The sequence below is a fragment of the Pleurodeles waltl genome, chromosome 10 (assembly GCF_031143425.1).
Source record: "Pleurodeles waltl isolate 20211129_DDA chromosome 10, aPleWal1.hap1.20221129, whole genome shotgun sequence".
NCBI lineage: Eukaryota > Metazoa > Chordata > Amphibia > Caudata > Salamandridae > Pleurodeles > Pleurodeles waltl.
The window spans coordinates 929,636,725-929,650,182 of NC_090449.1; positions in this window are offsets into that span (position 1 = coordinate 929,636,725).

Here is a 13,458-nt window from a genome sequence, read left to right on the forward strand (position 1 = left end):
TCTCCCTCTCGAATCGGCCACAAATCCAAAGCATGCTGAATGGCGTCTTTCGCCAATTCAAACGCGCGCTGCTCCTGCTCTCCCCATTCAAACGCATTTTTCTTTCTTGTAACTTTCTACAATGGGGCCAAAATCTGAGACAAATGGGGTATATGTTGTCTCCAATACCCGAATAGTCCAATAAAACTCTGGGCTTCCTTCCGATTTCGCGGTACTGCGAATTCCTTAATCTTTTGTTTCACTTTTGGCAATACTTCTCTGTGTCCCTGATTCCACTGAATGCCCAAAAATTTCACGCTCTGAGACGGTCCCTGCACTTTCTCGGGGTTAATCTCCCACCCTTGATTCTGCAAATGTTCCACCACCCTGTCTAGCTGAATTTGCACCTGTTCTTGCGTCTCTCCCTGCATCATCACGTCATCTATATAGTGAGAAATTTGCACTCCAGGAACCACTGGTACTTCATCCAAATGCTCTGCCACCAGCCGGTGGCAGATAGTGGGGCTATGTAAATACCCCATGGGTAATCTACAGAAGGTGTACTGACGCCCCGCCCACTGGAATGCCAGCTGAGGCTGGCTCTCAGTAGCTATTGGTATCGTAAAGAAGGCATTGGCAATGTCAATGGTTGCATACCAAGTCCCACTGTGTTTCTGTATGTTCTCAATCAAGGTAATGGTGTCTGGGACCGCTGCAGTCAGAGGAGGTGTATGTTTATTCAATTGGCGATAATCAATGCAAATCCTCCAACTGTTATCACTTTTACGAACAGGCCAGAGGGCATTATTCCACGCAGTGGTGATGGGAACTATTACCCCGGCCTCTAGTAAATCATGTATAGTCTGGCTAATCTCCTCATGTCCTCCCGGTATTCTGTACTGTTTCATTTGAATCACCTTAGTAGCTTGGGGAAGTGTTACCGGAGGAGTCTTCAACAGCCCCACCCTTGCGGCGGCTATTGATATAAATCTTTTGGAACCAAATTGATAACATCCATCTTCCAAATGTAGGGTCATCCCTTTCAAAATGTCAATTCCAATAATGTATTCGGGAATGGGCACAATCAGGACAGTGTATTCTCTCTTTGGAAGTGCCCCTATGTTCATGGGAACCACTATCTGCACTGCCGGGGTTTCTTTTCCGCCCAATCCCGTAATGGTGAAGTACTGTCCCCTGAATTTTCTTGGATTGCCATGAATCAAAGTGGCCTCCGCTCCGGTGTCAACGAGGGCTCGAACTTTTTGAACATTTCCACGTTTCCAATAAATTTCTACTTTGACATGAGGTCTGTTATCTTTGCGAGCCCATTCCTGCACCGGAGTTTGGCCTGTTTCCTAATCTATTTTCACTCTGCGCACATCAGAGTCTGCCCAAGTCAAATCTGGATACAGTTTGCGGTAATTCTCAGGGAACTCCTCCTCCCTGTCTCTGCTTCGCAACCTCTCTGAGCTTACCAGCTCCCTCTCCCACTCTCTTCCTCGAGTTTTCCCAGAACCTGTCAGTTCCCGGTCTCTCTCCCTGCTCCGGGTTCCCTCTGCGCTTCGGTGCTCTTCCTCCCAATTTCCGTCCTCTGGGGATCTCTCTCTACGGTGGGGTTCTCTCCCTCTCTCTCCCTTTTCACCCTCACGCTCCTCCCCTCCTGCCTTTCTCTGGTTCACCACTTTGTTATCCTTCTTGTTCCTTTTCCTGCTCCCCTCCTTTTTATCCAAACCGCGTTTGCGGTACATTTCCCACATGTCCTTGGTGCTTATCCCATCAATTTCATTCCTGGTCACCCCATCTCGCAGCAAGGCCTGAAACATGTCTCGCCTTGTCACCCTGTTGTTATCAGTACGATTCTCAGACCGTGAATTCCTCTCTGGCTTAGCCCATTCTCCTAAATCACTTAACTCACGCACCGCTTCTACCACCTGAGACAATGGGTTACCCGTCTGATTAATTAACAAAGTCATGATGACATGCTTATATGCAGGAGGAGCGGCCCTAATCAGCCGGTTTCGCACAGACACACTTAAAATTCCATTCATCAAATCATGGGCATTACCCATAAAGATAGCTGTTTTCATCCCTTCTTCCTTCAATCTCTGTACTGCATCTCTCAAACTATACCAAGGTTTATCATTAGGCGGCCAGTCTGACTCTGTCGGATACTTCTGAGCACACCCTTGCGCAGCTAGCTCTAACAAATTGGTCATGGGACCATTCCCTGGATAGGTTCTAAACTCATTTTGAATAACCGGGTCTGTACTTAACATACAAAGCCTCGGGGCGTCGCCGTGATCCAATTGGACCCCCTGGCCCCCCATATCGTGCACCCGCACCAACCACGTAAGCAATGTTTCCCCAAACCTCTGTCGAAATCTGTCTATCACATCACTTAGTTCTTGCTGTGTATAATCCTCCAGGGCATCCAACATCACCCCTCCAGGATTAGCTGGGCTATGCTGTAACTTTCGCCGATATATGGGCTGCGCACGGACAACATTCCTGCGCTCTGTCTTCTCCTGTCTAACATCTTGGCAGTCATCGCCACCGGACCCATCTGAAAAATCAGATGTATCCCAGATGTTTCCATCCCAAAATTCAGGGTCAAAGGCTAATCCTGCCTGAGAGATAGCTAAATGCACCTTCTTTTTATTAACTTTCCCTCTTCGTTTCTTGTGTTTATATTTAGCTACGCTAACAGCCGTTCTCTCTGCAACCAGTTGGTACATTTCCAACTTATCACTTAATAATTTATTTTGACAAGCTAGCATGGTAGAGGAATTTCGGGCTTCTACTAACTCCTTCCCCAGCTGCTCGTGGTCTTTTTGTAACTGTAAACATTTTTCATACAACTTTCGGTACGCAGAAAGCAAGATCCAGCCTCGCCTCCCCAACGCACAAATCTCCCTTCCCTTGTCAATTGAAACTTTCCGTAAACATATAAGAAGATCTTCAGGTTCCACATTCAACATACACGCATTCCAATTTTCACACAAACCAGCACAACGTGACCATTCCTGAGCTAAAAGTTTATACGGGGCAGTTTCCCATCCCGGTATTTCTATGTCTGGATTTGCTACCTGAGAACCTGCTTTTGAGCTCGCTTTGATCTTATTAAGCATTTTCCCTTTTTTTTTTTTTTTTAATCCTGCCGACTACGCCAATTTGTGCTGCTTTACTCTTCAGAATATCAAAACTATGCACTTCAGGATATTTTAAGGCACAATGTAAAGCAATCACTCTCAAACACCTTCGTAAGTAGAATAATCAAGTTTATTTAAGGGGCAAGTTCTCAACTAGCAAAACTAAACTACACTAATATATATATATTTATATACATCAGGAGAATAACATGAGAATAATGATAAAGATATAAGCACTCTGTGAATAATTGCAAGAGTAAGTGCATATAATACAAGCACACACAATATACCTCAATGCTCAATAGCATGAAAATGACTGCAAGAATAAGTGAATATTACGCGCGCACACACAATATACTTCAATGCTCAATAGCATGAAAATGAATAAGTACACATTACGCGCGCACACACAATACACTTAATAAATTGAAAAGCTTCACCGAAAAGAGCGTCTGCATCCCTCCGCCGTACACAAAGCTGGGGAACCCAAATCAGCTAGCACAGGGAGCCTCTGTTCGGGACAATCAGTCCTCCTGGCGTTGCGTCCAACCCAGAAGAGAGTTCCTAAACCAGCCCATCCAGGCCCCCAACTTTTATAGTATTTACTAACGCCCAGGAGTCTTTTCTAGAAAAAGACCCCCTCCTTTACAAATTGTGCAATCGGCGGTACCTTGTTCACCCTTCGAGACGTCTCCTCAGAACGGGCCAAGTTCCCAGGAGAGGACTCCAAGGTGAAGCTTGCATTCCTCCTTGTGTACAGGCGCATCCCCCTGTTGTTCTAACTGATAGCTCGTGGAATGTAAATAGCACCCTTCGTACCAGGCAGATGGAGCGAAGTTGAGCAGAAAAACACCCCACCCTTCAGCTTGCCGAAGCTTGTGGAAAAACACAGAACAGTGCCTTACGCACCGAACCAGACTCGACAAAATGGAGTCGTGAACCAAAATGGAAGCGAAGGCCAATGAAAGCAGAGGCCAATGGTCCACACCCTGCACCACTGTTTACCTTGCACGTAGTGCTGCCGCATGCACGTAGTGTATGTAGCAATACAGTGTGCTGAGCACCAGAGGAGGTTGTGAGCTTGTTACCCAAATGACAGGAGTGACGGTGATGATGGATTTGTAAATGATGCACATCGATTCAAAGATGGCAGGCTGGCAAAGGGGTGCGAAGGTGGGCGATCTCAGTTCCCATCTTCCACATCCTACTTTGATCCTTGGTTAGGGTGATGCCCTTTTTTTGGACAACCGCCCAGTGCCAAGGGAACATCATTGCAGTCATCTGCTAAGCTCTGTACACTGGTGCTAAATTGACATTTCCTTCCTAACAGACTGGCAGGCTGTATAGTTCTTAGGAGGTTATTGACTATTGATGTATACATTTCAATTCTAGAAGGTGATAAAATTCTTGGTTGCTGCAAGTTTAGAAAGAAATTACAATGGCTCACCTACTAAACCATGTGATATTTGCATATATGCAAAGATTGGATCACATGATAAAATGAGTTTGCTCTATGAGGAACTGTCCTAAAATTGCAGATATTTTGTATATCTTCTACTTTGTATACCTGATTTGAGTGTCTTTGCCTAATCTCCTTCTAGGCATGTATAGGGTACTTACTTGATAATCTTCATTATATTGAGTCCTACTATTCCCCATATTACTCCTTACATCATGAGGGTGACCCACACTTTGAGATGCTGACCTGGTTGCCCATCCATTTAAAACAGTTAAAAAAAATAGACCCTTTCTCTACAGCCTGGAGGAAGCACTACAATGGACACCCCCACAATTCCTCCTGTAATTAAAGAGCAGCAAGGATAAAAACACAAAACAAGTAAACAGTCAATAGAATCCTTCCCCTTTCCTGACCGAGGGTGAGAAGGGTACTAGGGCATGGGTAAGGAAGTTTACCCTCAAGTAAAGAGAACTTGAGGCATGTTGCCATGGCAGGACCAACCGAAAGCAGAGCAAGCTATGTGGTAAAAACTGAAACTCATGGAGACTGAGAGTGACTTGCATTTGATCTTGAATGTTTTTGATGAGAGGATTAGCCTTCACCAACCAATCTGAAGGACAACCTGGATGTGTCTATGAATAATACATTTCCTTTTTCTTTGTGTTTGCTTTGCCTATGCTCCATATCCAAACCAGATAGAGAGAGAGATAGTTATACAAATGTGATTAGTGCATAACCAATACTTCACAACCATACAACTGGAGGGAACACTAAAATTATCTTTTTGTTTTTATTCCCCTCTTACAGGCTCATCCATGGCTCCTAGCATACCTGAAGCTCTCTCACACAGTGCCCAACTTCCAAAATCAAGCTGAGCCATCCTACTGGTGACTTCTAGCTAAGAACTGATTCACTATTGAAGCTGAGACCAACCCATGGAGGCATATTCTTTCTGTACAAATTCAGATAAGGACCCTCATGACGAGATTAAGAATCCGAAGCAAGCATATACCTCATCATATTGACTGTAATCTGACATTTTAAATAATTGTGGACATTTATTAGTGCATCATCTCTTTTCTTTCCCCAAAGAGTAGACCAGTTGAGAATATCTTCAATTTGTCCTCCAAGAAAACGAGGCAATCCCTCTTCCCCAACTAAAAATTGCCCACAGAACAAGATTTTATTTCAACTAAATAAATGATGTATTGGTGGGAAGTAGGATACCATGGAACTAATACTGCATGTAGTGTGCGAGCGCAGTGTTTTTACTGCAGGATTGGCAGGGTGGGGGCCAATTCACTGTAGGAACCGATTTTGCTGCTGTGGGCCGGCCATGTTCTTGACTGCAGAGAAAGGAACCACGGAAATGCAAAACAAATGGTTTTGAGGCACGATTTTAAACCATTGTTTTTGCGTTGTTTATTTAGAAGTGTTGCAGACAGGAACATGGCCGCTGGTACCCAGTAACAAAACTGGCCCCTCCAGAAGTGAAACTGGCCCCCACTCTGAAAGCCCACCGGGGAAACGCCAGATATCACCAGTCCTGTCCTAGTGGTGGTAGCTGGACGGGGTGTGAGAAAGGCGCAGAAGGTATTCTTTTGTTTGGTCTTTTTAACGTTTTATCTTCAAAAGATTTCTGTCATTGGACCGGATTGTTTTCTATGTCATCTGCTGTTAAAGAGTGCATCCATTTTTAGAACTTACCTGGATTTCTGAAATCACGGTAGTGGTGAGCATTCCTTGGTGTGTGTCCTATCCAACAGAAGGAAGAGAGGGAGAAATTCCTCCTCAGAGTGGTTGACTGCAAATCCCGAACCATGTTAGAGTCCACCTACCCAGAATCCCAGCCACTGTACTTTTGATGTAGTCTGGTACAATTTGCTCCCAGAGACTAACTGACCCTTACTGACAAAGAGACACATGTTTCATATCTGAGACTTTTAGATATCCAGGGTTAATACACTGTCAAATGGACATTTATTAGGTCGACTGTACAGCGAAGAAGATGTGTAGCGTGTATAGGCATGAGTAGTTTATGTGGATAGAAACCTTTACAGTTTAACAATTGTGAAGGGAAGGGCTTTGAACTAGTATGGAGAGGATTAGTGCTCCGAATCACTCCTATTTCCCCACCCACATGTTGTTGCATTTTTAGTGACTTTTGAACCGTTTGAGTTTGAAACATTTGTTTTTGTTCAAATCTGCAGATTATGCTGTAGATGATGGATTATGTGGCAATTGCGGCAAATCTATAACTATGCGAATATCGCTGCAGCTGCACAATTGCATAATTCCAGTGGCCCTGGTAGTAGGTTACCAAATCGCAAAATAGGGTTAGTAGTACATGCCAAAAGGTTATTTAGCGGTTGCAAATGGCCTGATTCTCCATTTGCAACCGCTAATACCTTTTGTACATGTGACCCGTAATTCTGTGTAACGTATTCATGAGTTTACCTAAGAATCCCATGAGATTACACTGAATTACATGAGAAGAGTTATGCTGTGTTTAGCGCTATTTCTTAGCGCAAAAATGATCCCTTGCGTCCAAAATGAGAGTGAGGATGCATTTTGTGCTACGAAACAGCACCAAATGCAACAGAGCACGAATAGGGAGCATAAGCTGCTGGCCAGTAAATGTGCTCTTGGGGGAAGGATTTTTTTCCCCCAGTTTACTCCAGTCATTTAGAGCTATTTACTTAGCTCAAAATGCTCCCTTGCACCCAAGTTGGATGCAAAGATGCATTTGTGCCCTAAAATAAGAACTCTAAATGCAGCACAACACCATTAGCGAGCGCAAGTGTCAGTTAACACTTGCTAAATGATCTCTGGTAGTAGAAAAGTTACAAAACGAAGAGCAATCGCGTAATTATCAGTAATTCTGTGTCAATGAGTAAAGTGGAATTACTGAAATTACTCTGGTTACTCGTCGTAATTAAAATTCTGCCCAGACCTAAACGTCATTACTATACATCTTTCCCTCTTTTCTAAGATGAAACCCATATTGTAATATAATTAGTGTTTTGGGGATCTCACGGCTGCACTGAACCTTAAATAAGGGCTTTAAATGGAAATTGAACAACCTTTACATAAGATGAAAGGTCAGCTGTGCTAAGTAGGCTGCTAGTCCTCCTTCAACCAAGAGCCGTGCAGGGGAAGAGGCGACATTGCCTTAGAAAGGTATACCAAGACGTGCTGGTGCTAGGGCGTCCAAGGAGTTGACAGCCTGGCACATTATGTACAGGTTTATCTGCTGATATGGAAGGGGACGGCGTGGTTCATGCGTGCGGTTCTGCAGATCTACAGAAATGCTGGTACATGTGCTTAACGCATGCAGTATTTTACCTTTGTCTCCAGCACTAGGCTGCGGTGCAAAATTCAACCAGCTGAACTTTTTGAACTTTCTTAATACCTTCTAATGTGTTATCGAGAACTGATTATATACATAGTGAAGTCTGTCAAGAGTTAGCTAAGCACCTGTTGACCTTTTGTATAACTGATAATGCGCAATGACCTCTCTTGGGGCACGGTGAAGGTGTAACGTTCACAGGAGAGATTACTCAATGAGGGACTGATACACTTGGGCAAGGGTAAAATTTCCGACTTCAGCTCCTGCACGGCTATTCCTATATTCAGAGAATATTTTGCGCTAGTAGAGTCATTAGAATACTCAAGGAAATTTAAGACAGTTGTGGATTCCCTGATATATATGTATGTTGTGTTTCTATAGCACGAACATTGTCAAAAGGCATCAGAGCCCTGTACAGGGTCAAAGACAGGCAGAAAATCAATGATGGACAGGAGAGGTAGCTGACTTGTGGACTGTTGATGCACTATGATATAGGCCCAGATTTAAGAGGCCTAGCCCCATAGATCGCCACATTAGCGTAATTTTTTGACACTAATGTGGTGATTTTGTGGCAAAAACGCAGCACCATATTTACAAGGTGGCTCAATGCATTTAATTAGCCCCCAACGGGGGCAGAAACCACTAGGCTCCATGGATTATTTTTTAAAGATTTTTTACAGATGGGGAGCAAACCCATAGGCAAGGGTCGCTCCCCTGGGGGGGTAAATTTATTTTAGGCCATTTCTGCCCTCCTTTGGGGCAGATCGGCCTATTTTTGGAAGGTCATCTGTCCCAAAGGGGGGCAGAAAGCCCACCAGAGACTAGGGAAGAATTTCTTTAAAAAAAAGAGGTTGGGGGTATGGTCATACCCCCACCCCAACTATATGGGGACAAAGTTGTTCTGCTAACCAGTGGGCAGATGGGGCATTTACCCCCGATCCACTCCTCAGGAGGGCAGAAAGCCTACTAGATTCCAGGGAATTAAAAAAACAAATAGTGGGGTGGTGGCTACCAACCAGTATGGGCATGGTTATGCCCCCTCCCCAACTAAAGGGGGTAACAGTCTTTCAGCTTTCTTCCTGCACACTAAAAATCTTCTCCCAATGGCAAGCAAGAGGACATTTGATTATTTTGGGTTTTGATTTTACATTTGACCCATGAGAGCTTGTCTAACTCTCAAAATCGTCCCACTTGGCATGGTGAGGGCTGCACTTTTTGGACTTTGGGAACGCTGCCATGTATAAAAATCTATGAGACTTAGACACATCTGAAAACTAAACATCTTGGTAAGTCCAGGGTGGTGTGCTTCACATGCACCCGCACCCTTTTCCTACCCACAATGCCCTGTAAACCTCCAACTTTGCTTGATATCACACATTTTCCCCACATTTTTGTGAAGGAACCTTCCGAAATCTGCAAGAAACCACAAAATTACTACCAACCAGCATTGTCGCATCTATACTGATAAAAATTCTGCCACACATTTTGGACCCGCTTTGGTTCCCCCTCAATTTCAACATGTTTTTGGCTCTTCCCTGTCACAAGCACTTTGCCCACCCACACAAGTGAGGTATCATTTTTATCGGGAGACTGAGGGTAACATTGGGTGGTAGGAAGTTTGTGCCGGTGAGGTGATCCCTCACAGAAATGTGGCAAAAATGTGATTTTGTTAGCTAACTGTGATGTTTGCTGAGGATTCTGGGTAAGAAAACACTAGGGGATCCATGCAAATCACACCTCCCTGTACTTCCTTGGGTGTCTAGTTTTCAGAAATGTCTGGGTTTGGTATGTTTCCCTAGATGGCTGCTGAACCCAGGACCAAAAATGCAGGTGCCCTCCACCGCAAAAACAGGTAGTTTTGTATTTGATAATTTTTATGTGTCCATGTGGTGTTTTGGGGCATTTCCTGTCGTGGGCACTAGGCCTACTCACACAAGTGAGGTACCATTTTTATCGGGAGACCTGGGGGAATGCTGGGTGGAAGTTTGTGGCTCTTCTCAGATTCCAGAACTTTGCAGCACCGAAATGTGAGGAAAAAGTGTTTTTTTTGGCCAAATTTTGAGGTTCACTAAGGATTCTGGGTAACAACCTGGCGAGAGCACCACAAGTTACCCCATCCTGGGTTCCTCCTAGGTGTCTAGTTTTCAGAAATGTCCACGATTGCTATGTTTTCTTAGGTGCTGGATGAGCTAGAGGCCAAAATCCGCAGCTAGGGACTTTGCAAAAAATAGGTCAGTTCTCTTTGGGAAAATGTGATGTGTTCATGTTGTGTTTTGGGGCATTTCCTGTCTTGGGCACTAGCCCTACCCACACAATTGAGGTACTATTTTTATCAGGAGAATTGGGAGAATGCTGGGTGGAAGGAAATTTGTGGCTCCTCTCAGATTCCAGAACTTTCTGTCACCGAAATGTATGGGTTGTAGCTCAGTTATCAGATCAAGTATCATGGCTGAGTTCAACCTACGGTATACCTCTCAAATATTTCCTCCTCTGTCAAGTTAAAAAGTGTAATGCGCACTCTGAAAATTCTCTCCTGTCTCCTCCTCCCTCTCCTCAAACCTGCCAAGATCCTCATCGCCATGACGTAGAGTGCAGTCATTGTGGAAAAGAGTCTGAGGCATTCTGGGCCTCTTCATATAGGTTGCACCTGGTTACCACCTGGTTTCACTTAGTGGTATTTTGCATGTGCAAAATGCCATTCTGCGAAAAATCGCAATTTGCAATTTTTTGATGCATCGATTTGCGACTTGGATTTTGCGAATCGCAATTTGCGCCTCGCAATTTCCTACTGGAAATACCGAATCGCAAAATGTGACTCGCAAAACCAGGTTGCAACGCAAAAAATCACCATTTTTGCGACTTCTTATTTTTGATCTGCGAATGCCTTTCGTGCATCGCAGACCACGTTTTTGCACTCACAAACAGCCGATTTTTGCGATTCGCACCGTTTGCGGGTGCAAAAAAGTTTCATACATGTGGCCCTAGATTCCATAACTAGGAACTTTCCAAAAAAACACGTCAGTTGTCAATGTAAAAATTTGATGTGTCCATGTTGCGTTTTGGGGCGTTTCCTTATGCGGGCACTATGCCTAGCAACACAAGTGATGTACCATTTTTATCATGTGACTTGGGTTAATGCTTGGTGGAAGGAAATTTGTGGCTCCTCTCAGATTCCAGAACTTTCTGTCGCCGAAATGTGAGGAAAAGGTGTTTTGTTTTAAAATTTTGAGGTTTGCAAAGAATTCTGGGTGACAGAACCTGGTGAGAGCCCCACAAGGCACCCCATTCTGAATTTCCACAGGTATCTAGTTTAAAAAATGCACAGGTTTGATGGGTTTCCCTGGGTGCCGGCTGAGCTAGAGGCCAAAATCCACAGCTAGGCACTCTCCAAAAAACACGTCAGATTTCAATGTAAAAATGTGATGTGTCCATGTTGTTTTTCCTGTCGCGGGCACTAGACCTATCCACACAAATGAGGTACCATTTTTATCGGGAGGCTTGGGGGAACACAGCATAGCAGAACAAGTGTTATTGTTCCTTGTCTTTCTCTACACTTTTTTATTCCAAATGTAAGACAGTGTGTAAAAAAGAGGTCTTTTTGCGAAATGCCCTGTAATTAACATGCTACTATGGGGACCCCGGAATTTAGAGATGTACAAATAACCACTGTTTCTCAACACCTTATCTTGTGCCCATTTTGGAAATACAAAGGTTTCCTTGATACCTATTTTTCACTCTTTATACTTCACCAAATGAATTGCTGTATACCCGGTATACAATGAAAACCCATTGCAAGGTGCAGCTCCTTTATTGGCTCTGGGTACCTACGGTTCTTGATGAACCTACAACCCCTATATATCCCCGCAACCTGAAGAGTCCAGCAGACGTAATGGTATATTGCCATAGCTGGTAAAAGTTATAGAAGACAACGTGGACAGAAATGGCTCTTTTTTCACCTCAATTTCAATATATTTTTTATTTTAGCTGTTACTTTCTGTAGGAAACTTTGAAGAATCTACACAAACAAACCCTTGCTGAATTCAGAATGTTGTCTACTTTTTGGAAATGTTTAGCTGTCCAGGATCCAGCATTGGTTTCACACCCATTTCTGTCACTAACTGGAAGGAGGCTTAAAGCAGAACAAATAGTAAAAATGGGATATGTCCCAGTAAAATGCCATAATTGTGTTGAAAGATTGGGTTTTCTGATTCAAGTCTGCCTGTTCATGGAAGCTGGGGAGATGGTGATTATAGCACAGCAAACCCTTTGTTGATGCCATTTTCAGGGGGAAAAAACACAAGCTTACTTCTGAAGCCCTTCTTTCCCATTTTGTTTTTTAAAACGAAATTTTAGCTGTATTTTGGCTAATTTCTTGGTCTCCTCTAAGGGAACCCACAAACTCTGGGTACCTCTAGAATCCCTATGATGTTGGAAAAAATGATACAAATTTGGCTTGGGTAGCTTATGTGGACAAAGAGTTATGAAGGCCTAAGTGGGGACTGCCCCAAATAGCCACAAAAAGGCCTGGCACTGGAGGGGGAAAGGGCCTGGCAGCGAAGGGGTTAAAGGCAAGAATATTGCTCACTACTGCTTTGACATAAACTATTTTTTCTGACGTTTAATAAAACAAATGTAACGATCCGTTGTTATATCTGCATTCTCAATGAGCAGTGCTTTCCTTTCTGATTATCAAAATTGTGGGACAGAGGACTCAACAGTGTTGTCTGTTTCGAGAATTGCAAGATATACCTCTGTATAGATTGTATAAAATCGTATTTACTTTTATGTTTATTGAATGGATGAACATGGCCGAGGAGTGCTGTAGGCCTGTGCATTAATGACATATGATCGCTGCTCCTTTAAGCCTGCAAGGGTCTCCTGGAATTCATGCCCAATGTGTGGTAATGGGCCACGTGCCGGTCGGATTAGACCCTTCTGCATGGTGGTGACATCTTTGTGCAATTAGGGGTGGCTGCAAGAGTCCTTGCTGCGCTCCTGGCCACTTCTCCATCATGTAGCTCCTTCCTGACTCACTCCTTAGTGAACATTCAAATACACTGGTACTCGTCATCAGACTACCTGTTTGCTACTGAGAAGTGCCAGTACTCTTCCATTAAAATTATTACATTCCTGCTGAAAAGTGCTGGTACCCCCCCATTATAAATAAAAGAAGTGAAGGTACCCAGTACCTGATAGCACCCGCTCATATAAAGCTCTGCTGGCTGGTACACATCTAGTTCATGGCACATAGGTGCTAAAAATAGCCCATGGTGAGATTATTCAGAGAGAATATCATAACAAAATTATATGTTGCAGCATGTTTATTTTGGGAGGGGAGAGGAAAGTAGGGGATATACTGGGAAGGGAAAAAGATTGATATTGACACAGACTGTGAAGAGTGCCTTTAATTGAACAAGTAAGGTACAGATTTGTCTTGAAGCTGAGGGTGGGGAGGTCATATTTTATTTAAAGTAAGGATCTCCGCTAGGGCTACAATGAAAAGGAACTATTATTTTGCCAAA